Source organism: Lagenorhynchus albirostris, chromosome 7, assembly GCF_949774975.1.
Source record: "Lagenorhynchus albirostris chromosome 7, mLagAlb1.1, whole genome shotgun sequence".
Taxonomy (NCBI): Eukaryota; Metazoa; Chordata; class Mammalia; order Artiodactyla; family Delphinidae; genus Lagenorhynchus; species Lagenorhynchus albirostris.
The window spans coordinates 60,018,148-60,033,367 of NC_083101.1; positions in this window are offsets into that span (position 1 = coordinate 60,018,148).

The following is a 15,220-nucleotide window of genomic DNA, read 5'->3' on the forward strand; positions in this document are numbered from 1 at the left end:
AAGGTATGGTTGACGTACAAATATCTGTACAAATTTAACGTATACAACTTGATGAGTTTGTAGATAAATATACATATGTGAAACCATTATCACATTCTGTTCTGTAAACATGTGCATCAGTTCCAAAGGTTTCCATCCACCCTCAATGTTTTTGAAGATGATGATGATAATTTGTGATAAGAACACAACAAAAATCTACCACCCTAGTGAATTTTTAAGTATAAGATATAGTATTACTAGCTATAGGCACTATGCTGTATGGTATAAGCTTAACATTTTTGTTTCTTTTCTTTGAATGTAGTGGAAAACCTTACAATTCTTTATATCCAGGTCATATATGCACTAAGAAACTAATGCCACAGTAGGATAAAATCCTACATATTTCATTTAAATATACTTTTTGTTGATTTAATTTCAATTTTTTTGCAAAACTTTCTTTAAAAGCAATCCACTGAATTAAAGTATGGGGCAAAGTACGATGATGTAAGGTGTTGATGTAAAGTGATTGTCATAAATCATATTATACTCAACACGTGAACACAACTTCATCTGTAATTAGAAGAAAAAAAAGAAGATAAAAAAAATCTCAGCATGGATAATGTGAAACATAAAGAGGAGGTTATTTTTAATAGCATTTTGCAATATCTTTTTATTCTTTTGGCTACAAAGTAGAGCAATAATACACATAAAACTAAACTGCAAATGGCTTGTTATTGTTCCAACTATTCCTTTGAAATGCAGTGTATTACAAACAATATTTGCTAGGGACATTTTCTTTTATTTGGTGGAAAATGGCCATAAAAGCAAAGATGTTTCCTTTGAGGAGCATGAATTATTATACTACTTTAAATAGTTCCTACTTGAGATAGCAAAACAGCTTAATCTTTGAATATTATGTGTAGACACAGTGTTTTATTCAAGCATCGTTTGTTCATATAAACAGCTATTTTTATGTAAATTTTTTTAAGCTCAAGGTTAAAAGACTGTTAATATATTTTTCTTTTTCTTCTATTGAAAATTTGGTGGAAGTCTAAACTACATTTTAAGAATGTAACAGCCTAGTCATTTTAAAAACCAAAAAGTTTAGGGATTTTACCTTTCAAAAACCCAAACCAAACCAGTCAGATTACCCGTAAAATTGTTTAGAACCAAGGGAAGAAAAAAGGCAACACTTTGACCTCTATATAAAATATCAAATCAATAATCACACCTGTAAATAAACCAAAGAGGATCCATGAAAGCAGAAAAAGATTCCAAATCTCAAGGTACTGTAACAACTACCTAATAAATGTGATCGGAAAAGGTTATCTTGAACAAAGGCTCCTTGGAAGCACATAAATCATAGAAATAATTATCTCTGTATGGTGACAGGGGCTTAGGAAGTGAACTACTTTAGGATTATCCTCCAGAGATCCTCAACCATTTATGAGCTGCACCATCATTCCTCCAAAAGACAAGATGGTTACTCTAGTTGAGTCAACCATACAAGCGCTGTATTCAAAAGAAGAAATGAACTGTGCACAAAAAGGCTAATATAATGTAGTACTGACATGAAATAAATACTTAATGTCTAGGTTTTTATAAAGAAATTGCTTGGGACCCTTTTTTTCTGATTTATTCACTAAAGCACATTCTTACAAAGAAAAATAAGCAGGCAAGCACAGAATGTTTATTGGATGGTAGCACTCTTCTGAAGTTTTGTTGTTGGTTTCATTTTTTTCAGGTTGGAGCTCAAGGCAGGCTACCCCAGAATATGACACAATGGCATATTGATTATTTTGAATTACAGTTACTCAAGAAGTGGCCAATGCATGGAGGACACTCTGACCCTCCTTTATGTTTCCCTGAAGGCAAGAAATAAATCTCCCATGTGAAAGGTGCACTCCCTGCATCTGACAGTCGAAGCACACCCCTATCTCCAGAGATCAGGAATTCAGGCCAAGAAGCCCCTATAAACAACCTTCTTACTTCTTTAATTTACTACCCCAACCTCAAACTCTGTTTAGATTCTTCACTAATGGAGCACCCAAAACTTAAGTTTCTTTGTCCTGTCAATTCCTCACAAGTTTATTGTTTCTTTGTCTAAAAAGCATAAAAGCTGTCTGCTTTGGCCACTTCTTAGGTCCCTCCCATTTTTATGAGATCTCTATGTGCACAAATTAATTTTTTTCCTTTTTTTTCCTCCTGCTAATCTGTCTTGTGTCAATTTTATTATTATTCCAGCCACAAGAACTCAAGAGGGGTCATGGGGAAAGTTTCCCTTCCCCAACATTCACATAACCTAGCTACATTGTGGCCACCATGCTAGGTGCTTAGGATATAATAAGATTGAATCCCTGTCTTCACAAATTGTATATTCTAAGAGGGGACAGAGAAAAATAATTGGAAATAGAAAGTTGCTTCACACTGTAATGAATATTATAAAGGTTCTCATTATGGAGTGCTTCCTGCATTTAAACTAAGACCTGAGGGACGAGTAAGAAATTACCAGGGGAGGTAGTGAGAAGCAAAGTGTTTAAGGAAAAGAAGATAAAATGAGAGTCCGGGAAAGAAACAGAGAAAATGAAAAACTGGGGAAGCCTAATAAATCCATATTGGCAAGGGTGAAGAGGGCAAAGAGAGGTAAAAGAGGCAGAAAAGCAAAGGACTCTAACAAGTGACATTGCATGCTGGAACTATGAGTTTGTACTACAGGACAAAGAAAAGCTATTACAAGTTTTTTAAAAAGAAAGTGATATGATGAAACCTGCAAATTTGAAAGATCTCACTGGTAGCTGTGTGGAAAATAATTGGAAAGGCCAGAGTAAAAAAGATAATTTAGGAGGCCATCCCATATTTCAGGTAAAATATAATAGTGGGCCTAAATTAACCCAATGTTAATGGAAATGGAAATATGTGAATGGGCCCGAGATATATTTTAAAGGTTGGAATTAACAGGACTTCATAATTGATTGTTAACTTTTTTTAAGATTGTGCTGTGATTTTGCTGACCATGATTCTTTCTTCCCTTAACTCTGCCTGTTGTACTGAGGGTCAAATTTAAATGTGGTTCACTGTAAATTTCAAGTGAGTAGATCTAATTGGTGAACATTTTGAAAGTAGTTATTGTCTACTATCCAGTTTATTTTATGCTTAAGAAAATTATTATCTCTCTTACAGCTGAGGTACCAGAAATGCCAATACTGCAAATAAAAACGGGAAAGGAGCAGAGCTAGGTGAATAGTATGAGCTGAAATGGAGGAGACCCTTCCAGTTTCTAGTGATCGTTTTCTTTCCACTCTAGTGCATCATTTCTCATCCTTTGGCCATCATGGGGCTGTCTAGCCCCTAACTGTTCCCTCCTCATACTTCCCCTATTTTGTTCTTTGATTCCATTAGTGAACAATTATAGTAAAGACTGGCTAGTCCTCAGATAAGTGCCTGAGATGGAGATATTGTGAGTTTCCAAAGTGCAAGAGACACTTGCCTTGGAGTGGGGGTGGGGCATGAGGAAGGATTGTGTCAGCAAAAGAAGGCTAGAGTAATCTCCAAGCCTCCACACTCACGTGGAGGAATAGAAGCCAGGCGCCTGGACTTTGTCTCTCTCCCACCTTCCTCAATTACATACTGCTAAGTCAGATATCTGATATTCTTAAGGGGATAAAAGATGAAATCGCAGAGAAGAAATATGAAGCATCTGAGGGGTGTGAGAACTTTGGTTAAATTAAAAAAAAAGAAAAAAATGTATATGAGGGGAGCCACAATTAATAGGGTAGAACAAAAAATTTTAAAGACACAATAAATTCCATCAGGGAGATAAAAAGAAAACTGGATATGAAAAATGTAATTTATGAAGTACAGATTTCAATAGTTGGATAGATGGAAGAATGTACTCAGTATAAAAACAAACTGTTAAGTTGGAAGATCAAATTTAGATCTCTCACAGAATGAGATCAAAGGATGGAAATAATAAGTGAAGAGCTAAGACATCATAATTTCTCAACTTTGGTACTATGTACATTTGTACTGGATAATGTTTTTGCTGTGAGGGGCTTTCTTGTGCATTATAGGATGTTTACCAACATCCTTGGTCTCTCCTCACTACATGCCAATAATCCTCATGTTCCAACAACCAAAAATCCCCGAGTGTCCCCAAATGTCCCCGAGTGACAAAATGCTCTAAAGGAGAACCACTGAAATATTTGGATAAGAGAAGAACAAGTGGGCATAACTGTCTCTTATGAGTCTCAGGCAGTGAAAAAAATAGAGGTGAGGAAGTAAAGAATTAAAAAAATTTATAAGCATTATAGAAATTGTTCGTGGACTACCAAATAATAGTGATTTTTAAAAAAATACATACATACATTATATTGATATTATGGTTAAAATTTTAAATATCAAATCAAAATTTAAATTATAATAGCTTTCAAAAAGTAAAAGCAGATCACCTAAAAATTAGCAAGTGTTAGGCATCATTCATATCAAGAAGCAGAAGTAAGAAGACGATAAAATAATACTTTCAGTGTTAAAGGAAAAGAACTTTGAGCTAGGGATGCTATTTTCAGCTGAAAAACAATTAAATCTGAGGCCAAAACATATGTGTGCTCTGGTGTAAAAAGTCTTAGGGGCTTCCATGGTGGCGCAGTGGTTGAGAATCTGCCTATCAATGCAGGGGACACGAGTTCGAGCCCTGGTCTGGGAAGATCCCACATGCCACGGAGCAACTAGGCCCGTGAGCCACAACTACTGAGCCCGCGCGTCTGGAGCTTGTCCTCCGCAACAAGAGAGGCTGCGACAGTGAGAGGCCCACGCACAGAAACGAAGAACCAACACAGCCAAAAATAAATAAATAAATAATAATAATAATAAAAAGTCTTAGAAGGCACACACAATAGAGATCCTTTTGAAATAACATTTAGTAGATATTGCCAGCATCAAGAGCAATAAATCCAAGACATAGAAATGAAATATGGGAAGTAAGGGGGATAAAGGTGTTACCAAGTTTGCTATGTCTAAGTGAGCAAGACTTAATAAATAAAGTATATCCCTAAAAATCCAGAGTGAAGATTTCAAAACCTACCAATCTGGTATGTGTATATTGCATGGAGAGAGGTACATTTTGAGGAAGAGGGGTTAGACAGTGAGGTAGATTCTTACTTTGTTTGGGATAAAACAGATTTCTGGCTGGATAATTTTACTGATAAATGCCAAAAAAACCCTTCAAGATAATATCTCAAGTTGTTTCAGAAGTTTGAAAGAAGAGAAGCACTTAAAAAAAAAAAAAGTACAAAATTGACATACAAACTAGATGAAGTAGAAAAAGTAAACCACAGACCAATTTAATTTATGGGCTGAGATGTTAAAATTCAAAAAACTAAGAAGAGAATTACCATATGATCCAGCAATTCCACTCCTAGGTATATATCTGCAAAACATGAAAACACAAATTCGAAAAGACACGTGCACCCCAATGTTCACAGCAGCGCTATTTACAATAGCCAAGGTGTGGAAGCAACCCATGTGTCCATCAATAGACTAATGGATAGAGAAGGTGTGGGATACACACACACACACACACACACACACACACACACACACACACACACTGGAATATTACTCAGCCATAAAAAGAAATGAAATTCTGCCATTTGTAGCAACATGGATAGACCTAGAGAATCTTATGCTAAGTGAAATAAGTCTGAGAGAGAAAGACAAATACTATATGATAACACTTGTATGTGGAATCTAAAAAATAATACAAACAAATGTATATAGCAAAACAGAAACAGACTGACAGAATACAGAAACAAATTAGTGGTTATAGGGGGGAAGGGGCAAGTTAGGGGTATGGGATTAAAAGGTGGAAACTACTATTATAAAATAGATAAGCGACAAGGATATCTTGTATAGAAAAGGGAATTATAGCCATTATTTTGTAATAACTTTTAATGGAGTATATTTTGTAAAAACACTGAAATATTATGCTGTACACCTGAAACTAATCTAATACTGTAAATCAACTATACTTCAATTAAAAACCTATCAGAACAGCTGAAATAAAAAATACTGACAACACACACAGACACACAAAATAAAAACTCTAAATGAAAGATTGACTAATTGAATACCATTGTGCAATTTTAAAAACTACACTATAGCGTGATGTGTATTTTATACCAGAAATGCAAGGATAACTCAAACTTAGATAACTTATAAGTACAAATATTTACATCAGAGTTAAAGGACAGAAAGCACATGATTTCTGTGATATGATATATAAATGACATATAAAATATATTCATTATTTTAAAAGAAAATTACAAACAAGGGTTAGAATTAAACTTTCATAACTTAATATTGCTGCTAAAAAGCTAAGTATATATCACATTCAATGGATAAACTTTAGAGGGAGTCTTTCTAAGATCAACAACAGCATAAGGATTGCCCTCTATCATTACTACTGTTTAGCACAGAACTAAAAGTCCTAGATAATGCACATAAGTCAAGAAAAATAATGCAGCATATATTTGGGGAACTAAGAGATATAACTGTAGCTTTCACTAGTTAATATGTTTATTTATATAGACAATTCAAGATAACCACCTAATCATTATACCTAAATAGAGGAGGTTACTTAATATCATTCTTTACATGAGCAATTAATAACCAAAAAATGGAAGACACCATTTACGATACAAAGAGAAACTACAACCAATCTTTTTTTAAAAATATATTAACCAAATAAAGAATATGAATTGCATATATAGAAGTTTAAAACTCTACTAAATGACATAAAAACACTCACCAAATATAGAGAAATTCTATGTTGCTATATAAAATGATCTAACTTTATAAAGATCTCAGTTCTCCCTATATTTATTTATACATTTAGGCAATTCCAATCTAAACCTCAAGAATTTTTAGGAAACCTCACAATCATTATCAATTCAAATTAATTAATTAATTAAATATTATGAATAGGTAAACAGCTATGAAGTGGAAGAGCAAAAACAGGGAAAACTACTGACCTTGCCAGATACTAAAGCACATTAAAAAGCCATAGTAATTAATAAAGCCTGTACTCTTGCACTTACTATTAAATAGAGTAGCATAAATGATGGCTTAGAAACATACAATCTATAATGCAAAAAAAAATGAACTGTTTAATAAATGGTGTCAGAAAAAGTCTCATTACATGGAAGAAAATTCCCCTTCCTAGGCCATACATAAAAATTAACTCCTAGTGGGTGAAATATCAAAATATGAAAAAGAAAACTTATAATGATAGGAAATAATATAAGACAATATTATTGGAACTCTGAGGTAGGAAAGCTTTCTAAAGTATGACTGTATATCATAAATACTAAAAAGAAAAATAGGTATTTACTGCAACAAAATTACAGATATTTTAATCAAAGGGCATCATGGGAAAAATAATGGACTGGTGAAAGATTAGGAGAATATATTTGTAATGTCTTAAAATTATAGAGAATTGGCGACTCTTTCAAATCTTCTGGAAAATATAGAAAATCATATAGAAAATATGATAGATACAGTATAATAATATCAAACACAATAACAGATGCCAGGACCTTACTATTTATCAGTAATGCCTGTAAGTGTTTTATATTTATTTACTTATTCAGTAACATTAATAGAAAATTCACAGAAGGGGAAACCAAAGTGACTAATATGTATTTTGAAGAGATATTCAAACACATTAGAAAATAGATAAATGCAAGTTAAAACTATTGATTTCTACTTTATACACATCGGTTTGGCAAAAAAGTGCCAAGTAGGGAAATACTAAGTTCTGGGTATGAATGTGATGAGGACTCATTCATTGCAAAGGGGACTATAAATTTGTATAGCCAGCCTAGAAACAACCTGGTAATACTTCTTGACAGTATATATGTATGTATATCGCCCAGCAATTCCATTCTTGGGGCTGTTACACAGTGAAATATGAAGAAGATACAACATAATTGGTTAAAAACACAGGCTCTCAACCAAAAGATTTGGGCTCATATGCTGTATCTTCCATATGTTAGCCTTTGAGCTTGGCCAAAATTTTTAAACTCTTGGTGTCAGTATTAAAATTGGTAAATGGAAATAACAGCAATGACAAAAATAATAACTATAATATTTGCCTGTTAGGGTTGTTATGGGTTTTAGCCATGACAACTTCTCAGGTCAGATCCTAGCATACAGCAAGTGCACAATTCATGGTTGCCATTTTATTGTTAAAATAACTCACATTTTATCAACCCTGACACAGAGAGGAGATGTACTAAATACACTAGAGTGGGTACCTGTGAGGTGCAAGATTGAGAGTAAAGGAAAAATAAGGGAAAAAGGGAAGAGAAAAAACAAACAACAATAGTAACAAGAATTGTCTTGCATGGATGCCTAATGACAATGTTTCATGAATCAAGATTATGACCAATTCATATTTATAACCTTTGTGTAACTGAAGTATTTCTGTAAAAAAAAGAAAAGAAAATGAGGATTGCTTATCTTTGAATGATCACAGTGCTGAGTAACTATAGGTACTCTCAAGGTTTTAAAAATGTATCCTTCTATATAGTGTTCAAGATAAAATTACTAAATCAGCATTAGAAATTATTTAAAAGAGAGAGGGTTAATATAAGCAAAGAAAATGTTGTTGCAGCTGTTTTTAGTGTATTCATTTGTTTCTAGGCCTGTCCTCAAGGACTCACAGCAGCCAGCATGTGGGGCTCCTATGAAAAGACAAAAGGAAAAGAGGAGAGATGAAAAATGAAAAAGTGAAGAGGACAAAGGAAGGACATAGGAAACAACTGTGAAGTTATTTTTTAAGAAAAAGTAAATGTCAGAGAAAAAGCTCCAAGAAAACCAAAATCTTGTTTTACTGTAAATAAACTAGCCAGCAAACAATGAACTGCACAATATATTAAAAAGTAGATAAACTGTAAACAGCCAAGGAGAGATAACTATTATAACTGTGCTCCCACTGAGTGTTCATAAGGAAACAGTCACACTTTAAACAATTTAACACATCTAGTTACATTCAGGTGTACACCTCTTTCAAACGTCTCTCTTTTTTAAATATGTAGAAAGATAGATTTTTAAAGTATTCAGAGTTTCTGCAGGTACTCAGCACTGTGCCTAGACCATAGAGTAGGCTTCGTGAATGTTTGCTAAACTTTGACAGCAACACAAGTATTTAAATGAAAGGTGCTGGGTCATATGGTGTAATTATGTCCATCCCTTTTTCTGGAGAATACTCTCAGTTTCTCTCCCCATTCTCCTCACTTCTTTTCTGCTTTATCAAAGAACTGATATACAGGGGGCAAGGCCAGGTATCTCTCTTCAATCAGTCAAAGTGAAAAATGGGAGGTTTTCAGAGGATCAAATAAGAGATTGAATGTGAGACCCTTGGCATCCTATGTGACATAAGAGTACATGCTTTGTAATTTGAAATAGCTCTTTTCATTCCTTTCTAGGTAACACACCTGAAGGGTAGTAAGGTTTCAAGTGTATATAAAAAAAGTGTCCAACCACAGCAGCAATTTTGAAAGTGGTTTCTTCATTCATAACTTTTAAGATTGTTTGTAAAAATAGAGACCATATTTCCTAAACAAGGAAACTCGTGTTATACACATTGAAAGCGGTAAAATATTTCGTTTTGTATCTCTACTAGCTCTTTTGTAACACTACTACCAGGCAGCATTAAAGATGATCTCACTGTTAATCTTTACAGAATTGAAAAAGGTTTCTATATGAGGTCCTAACTGTCTGTGAACTCTTTTTTTTTTCTTTACATCTTAATTGGAGTATAATTGCTTTACAATGGTGTGTTAGTTTCCGCTTTATAACAAAATGAATCAGTTATACATATACATATGTTCCCATATCTCTTCCCTCTTGCGTCTCCCTCCCTCCCACCCTCCCTATCCCACCACTCTAGGTGGTCACAAAGCACCAAGCTGATCTCCCTGTGCTATGCAGCTGCTTACCACTAGCTATCTATTTTACATTTGGTACTGTATATATGTTCATGCCACTCTCTGGCTTTATCACAGCTTACCCTTCCCCCTCCCCATATCCTCAAGTCCATTCTCTAGTAGGTCTGTGTCTTTCTTCCTGTCTTACCCCTAGGTTGTTCGTGATATTTTTTTCCCTTAAATTCCATATATATGTGTTAGCATACGGTACTTGTCTTTCTCTTTCTGACTTACTTCACTCTGTATGACAGACTCTAGGTCCATCCACCTCATTACAAATAGTTCAATTTTGTTTCTTTCTATGGTTCAGTAATATTCCATTGTATGGATACCTTTATCCACACCTTTATCCATAAAGGTGCCACACCTTTATCCATTCATCCGCTGAGGGACACTTAGGTTGTTTCCATCTTCGGGCTATTGTAAATACAGCTGCAATGAACATTTTGGTACGTGGCTCTTTTTGAATTATGGTTTTCTCAGGGTATATGCCCAGTAGTGGGATTGCTGGGTTATATGGAAGTTCTATTTGTAGTTTTTTAATGAACCTCCATACTGTTCTCCATAGTGGCTGTACCAATTCACATTCCCACCAGCAGTGCAAGAGTGTTCCCTTTTCTCCACACCCTCGCGAGCATTTATTGTTTCTAGATTTTTTGATGATGGCCATTCTGACTGGTGTGAGATGATATCTCATTGTAGTTTTGATTTGCATTTCTCTAATCATTAATGATGTTGAGCATTCTTTCATGTGTTTGTTGGCAGTCTGTATATCTTCTTTGGAGAAATGTCTGTTTAGGTCTTCTGCCCATTTTTGGATTGGGTTGTTTGTTTTTTTGTGATTGAGCTGCATGAGCTGCTTGTAAATTTTGGGTATTAATCCTTTGTCAGTTGCTTCATTTGCAAATATTTTCTCCCATTCTGAGGGTTGTCTTTTGGTCTTGTTTATGGTTTCCTTTGCTATGCAAAAGCTTTGAAGTTTCATTAGGTCCCATTTGTTTATTTTTCTTTTTATTTCCATTTCTCTAGGAGGTGGGTCAAAAAGGATCCTGCTGTGATTTATGTCATAGAGTGTTCTGCCTATGTTTTCCTCTAAGAGTTTGATAGTTTCTGGCCTTACATGTAGGTCTTTAATCTATTTTGAGCTTATTTTTGTGTATGGTGTTAGGGAGTCATCTAATCTCATACTTTTACATGTAGCTGTCCGGTTTTCCCAGCACCACTTATTGAAGAGGCTGTCCTTTCTCCACTGTACATTCCTGCCTCCTTTATCAAAGATAAGGTGACCATACGTGTGTGGGTTTATCTCTGGGCTTTCTATCCTGTTCCATTGATCTATCTTTATGTTTTTTGCCAGTACCATACTGCCTTGATTACTGTAGCTTTGTAGTATAGTCTGAAGTCAGGGAGCCTGATTCCTCCAGCTCCGTTTTTCATTCTCAAGATTGCTTTGGCTATTCGGGGTCTTTTGTGTTTCCATACAAATTGTGATTTTTTTTGTTCTAGTTCTGTGAAAAATTTCAGTGGTAGTTTGAGAGGGATTGCATTGAATCTGTAGATTGCTTTGGATACTGTAGTCATTTTCACAATGTTGATTCTTCCAATCCAAGAACATGGTATATCTCTCCATCTATTTGTATCATCTTTAATTTCTTTCATCAGTGTCTTATAATTTTCTGCATAGAGGTCTTTTGTCTCCTTAGGTAGGTTTATTCCTAGATATTTTATTCTTTTTGTTGCAATGGTAAATGGGAGTGTTTTCTTGATTTCACTTTCAGATTTTTCATCACTAGTGTATAGGAATGCCAGAGATTTCTGTGCATTAATTTTGATCCTGCTACTTTACCAAATTCATTGATTAGCTCTAGTAGTGTCCTGGTAGCATCTTTAGGATACTCTATGTATACTATCATGTCATCTGCAAACAATGGCAGCTTTACTTCTTCTTCTCCGATTAGGATTCCTTTTATTTCCTTTTCTTCTCTGATTGCTGTGGCTAAAACTTCCAAAACTATGTCAAATAAGAGTGGTGAGAGTGGGCAACCTTGTCTTGTTCCTGATCTTACTGGAAATGGTTTCAGTTTTTCACCATTGAGGATGATGTTGGCTGTGGGTTTGTCATATATGGCCTTTATTATGTTGAGGAAAGTTCCCTCTATGCCTACTTTCTGCAGGGTTTTTATCATAAATGGGTGTTGAATTTTGTCGAAAGCTTTCTCTGCACCTATTGAGATGATCATATGGTTTTTCTCCTTCAATTTGTTAATATGGTGTATCACGTTGATTGATTTGCATATATTGGAGAATCCTTGCATTCCTGGAATCAACCCCACTTGATCATGGTGTATGATCCGTTTAATGTGCTGTTGGATTCTGTTTGCTAGTATTTTGTTGAGGATTTTTGCATCTATGTTCTTCAGTGATATTGGCCTGTAGTTTTCTTTCTTTGTGACATCTTTGTCTGGTTTTGGTATCAGGGTGATGGTGGCCTCGTAGAATGAGTTTGGGTGTGTTCCTCCCTCTGCTATATTTTGGAAGAGTTTGAGAAGGATAGGTGTTAGCTCTTCTCTAAATGTTTGATAGAATTCGCCTGTGAAGCCATCTGGTCCTGGGCTTTTGTGTGTTGGAAGGTTTTTAATCACAGTTTCAATTTCAGTGCCTGTGACTGGTCTGTTCATATTTTCTATTTCTTCCTGATTCAGTCTTGGCAGATTGTGCATTTCTAAGAATTTGTCCATTTCTTCCAGGTTGTCCATTTTATTGGCATAGAGTTGCTTGTAGTAATCTCTCATGATCTTTTGTATTTCTGCAGTGTCAGTTGTTCTCCTTTTTCATTTCTAATTCTATTGATTTGAGTCTTCTCCCTTTTTTTCTTGATGAGTCTGGCTAATGGTTTATCAATTTTTTTTATCTTCTCAAAAACCAGCTTTTAGTTTTATTGATCTTTGCTATCGTTTTCTTCATTTCTTTTTCATTTATTTCTGATCTGATTTTTATGATTTCTTTCCGTCTGCTAACTTTGCGGGTTTTTTTCTTCTTTCTTTAATTGCTTTAGGTGCAAGGTTAGGTTGTTTATTCACAATGTTTCCTGTTTCGTAAGGTAGGATTTTATTGCTATAAACTTCCCTCTTAGAACTGCTTTTGCTGCATCCCATAGGTTTTGGTCGTCGTGTCTCCACTGTCATTTGTTTCTAGGTATTTTCTGATTTCCTCTTTGACTTCTTCAGTGATCACTTCGTCATTAAGTAGTGTATTGTTTAACCTCCATGTGTTTGTATTTTTTACAGATCTTTTCCTGTAATTGATATCTAGTCTCATAGCGTTGTGGTCAGAAAAGATACTTGATACGATTTCAATTTTCTTTAATTTACCAAGCCTTGACTTGTGACCCAAAATATGATCTATCCTGGAGAATGTTCCATGAGCACTTGTGAAAAATGTGTATTCTGTTGTTTCTGGATGGAATGTCCTATAAATGTCAATTAAGCCCATCTTGTTTAATGTATCATTTACAGCTTGTTTTTCCTTATTTATTTTCATTTTGGATGATCTGTCCATTGGTGAAAGTGGGGTGTTAAAGTCCCCTAGTATGAATGTGTTACTGTCGATTTCCCCTTTTATGGCTGTTAGTATTTGCCTTATATATTGAGGTGCTCCTATGTTGGGTGCATAAATATTTACAATTGTTATATCTTCTTCTTGGATCGATCCCTTGATCATTATGTAGTGTCCTTCTTTGTCTCTTCTAATAGTCTTTATTTTAAAGTCTAATTTGTCTGATATGAGAATTGCTACTCCAGCTTTCTTTTGGTTTTCATTTGCATGGAATATCTTTTTCTGTCCCATTACTTTCAGTCTGTATGTGTCTCTAGGTCTGAAGTGGGTCTCTTGTAGACAGCATATATATGGGTCTTGTTTTTGTATCCATTCATCCAATCTGTGCCTTTTGGTGGGAGCATTTGGTCCTTTTACATTTAAGGTAATAATTGATATGTACGTTCCTATTCCTATGTCTGTGAACTCTTGCTTTACTACAATTTACTCCATTTAATGAAAGAGTACACAAAATGGTTTTCAATTGTCAGGATATACTTCAGACCAAAAGAAGAAAAAAAAGTCATTGAACATGTAAAGCAGTAATTTTAATGATATTTCCCAGTTCGAAACATAATGCATAATTTTTCATCACTATAGGAAATTTACTTTCTGCTTTGAGAAATCTTGTGATGCATTTTGAAGGAAAGGGAGAGAGAAAGAGAATTAGCATTTACATCTTCCCTCCTTTGTGTAAACTGCATTATAGGCACTGTATATATATTAATTATCTCAGTTAATACTATTATAAACCTTGTGAAATTGCAGTTATTTGAGTTTTACAAACACCTCAGGGTAATTTGATAACTTGCCTAAGGTTATATGGCTAATATGTTCAAGACGTCGGTTAGAAAACAGGCTAATTTGACTCTAAAACTCATGCTTTTTAAATGTCAGTTCTCATCTTTTCTTAACTGCATTGCAGATTCTAATTAATGTTTTAAAATGAATTCATCGTAGAACCGGGTTGTTGCTGCTCGTGGAATCTACATATGTGGGTTATGACCTAATTCATTCCCTGTGAAGCATCATAACTTCTTATCAGGATACGATGCAAGAGTAGATAATAAAACCTTCCATATCTGTTCCCTGTAGGGAAGGCAAGTGTTTGATAAAATGGCTTAGTACGAGGGGTGAGAATTTCCAGAGGAATTTCTACTAGATCTTTTTGTCAACATTTGAAGACGGCTTCCCCAAACTGATGGCTCAGGTTTTCAAGGTAGTAGTAACTACTGCATTTGTATACCAGATCATATACGATGTACCAGAAGTAAGCCCTTGTTAATGATTAAGGTGTGGGAGTGAGACCCAAACCTCAATCTGCTTATCATATAGGCTAGACGTTCAGAAGTGTTCAGCATAACTAAATTCAGCCTAAGAGTCAATTATTCTCTTGCACTTGACCTAGATGCAAGGTAACATTAGTATTCTCTGCATAATTTGTGACTTCAATGATATTTAATCAATCCTTTTGCTTTTAATTTATTGGTCTATAGATTAAACATTTTGCAATCTTGTTTACTCAGGTCCAATTTTCTCATTTGACCTCAGTCTTAACTGATTAAAAGAAAATGTAAGCAGAAAGCATTTTATCACATTAATGCAACACTTGCAATCTGATTTAACAATATGATAGATGAAAGGATGAGGTTATTATATCA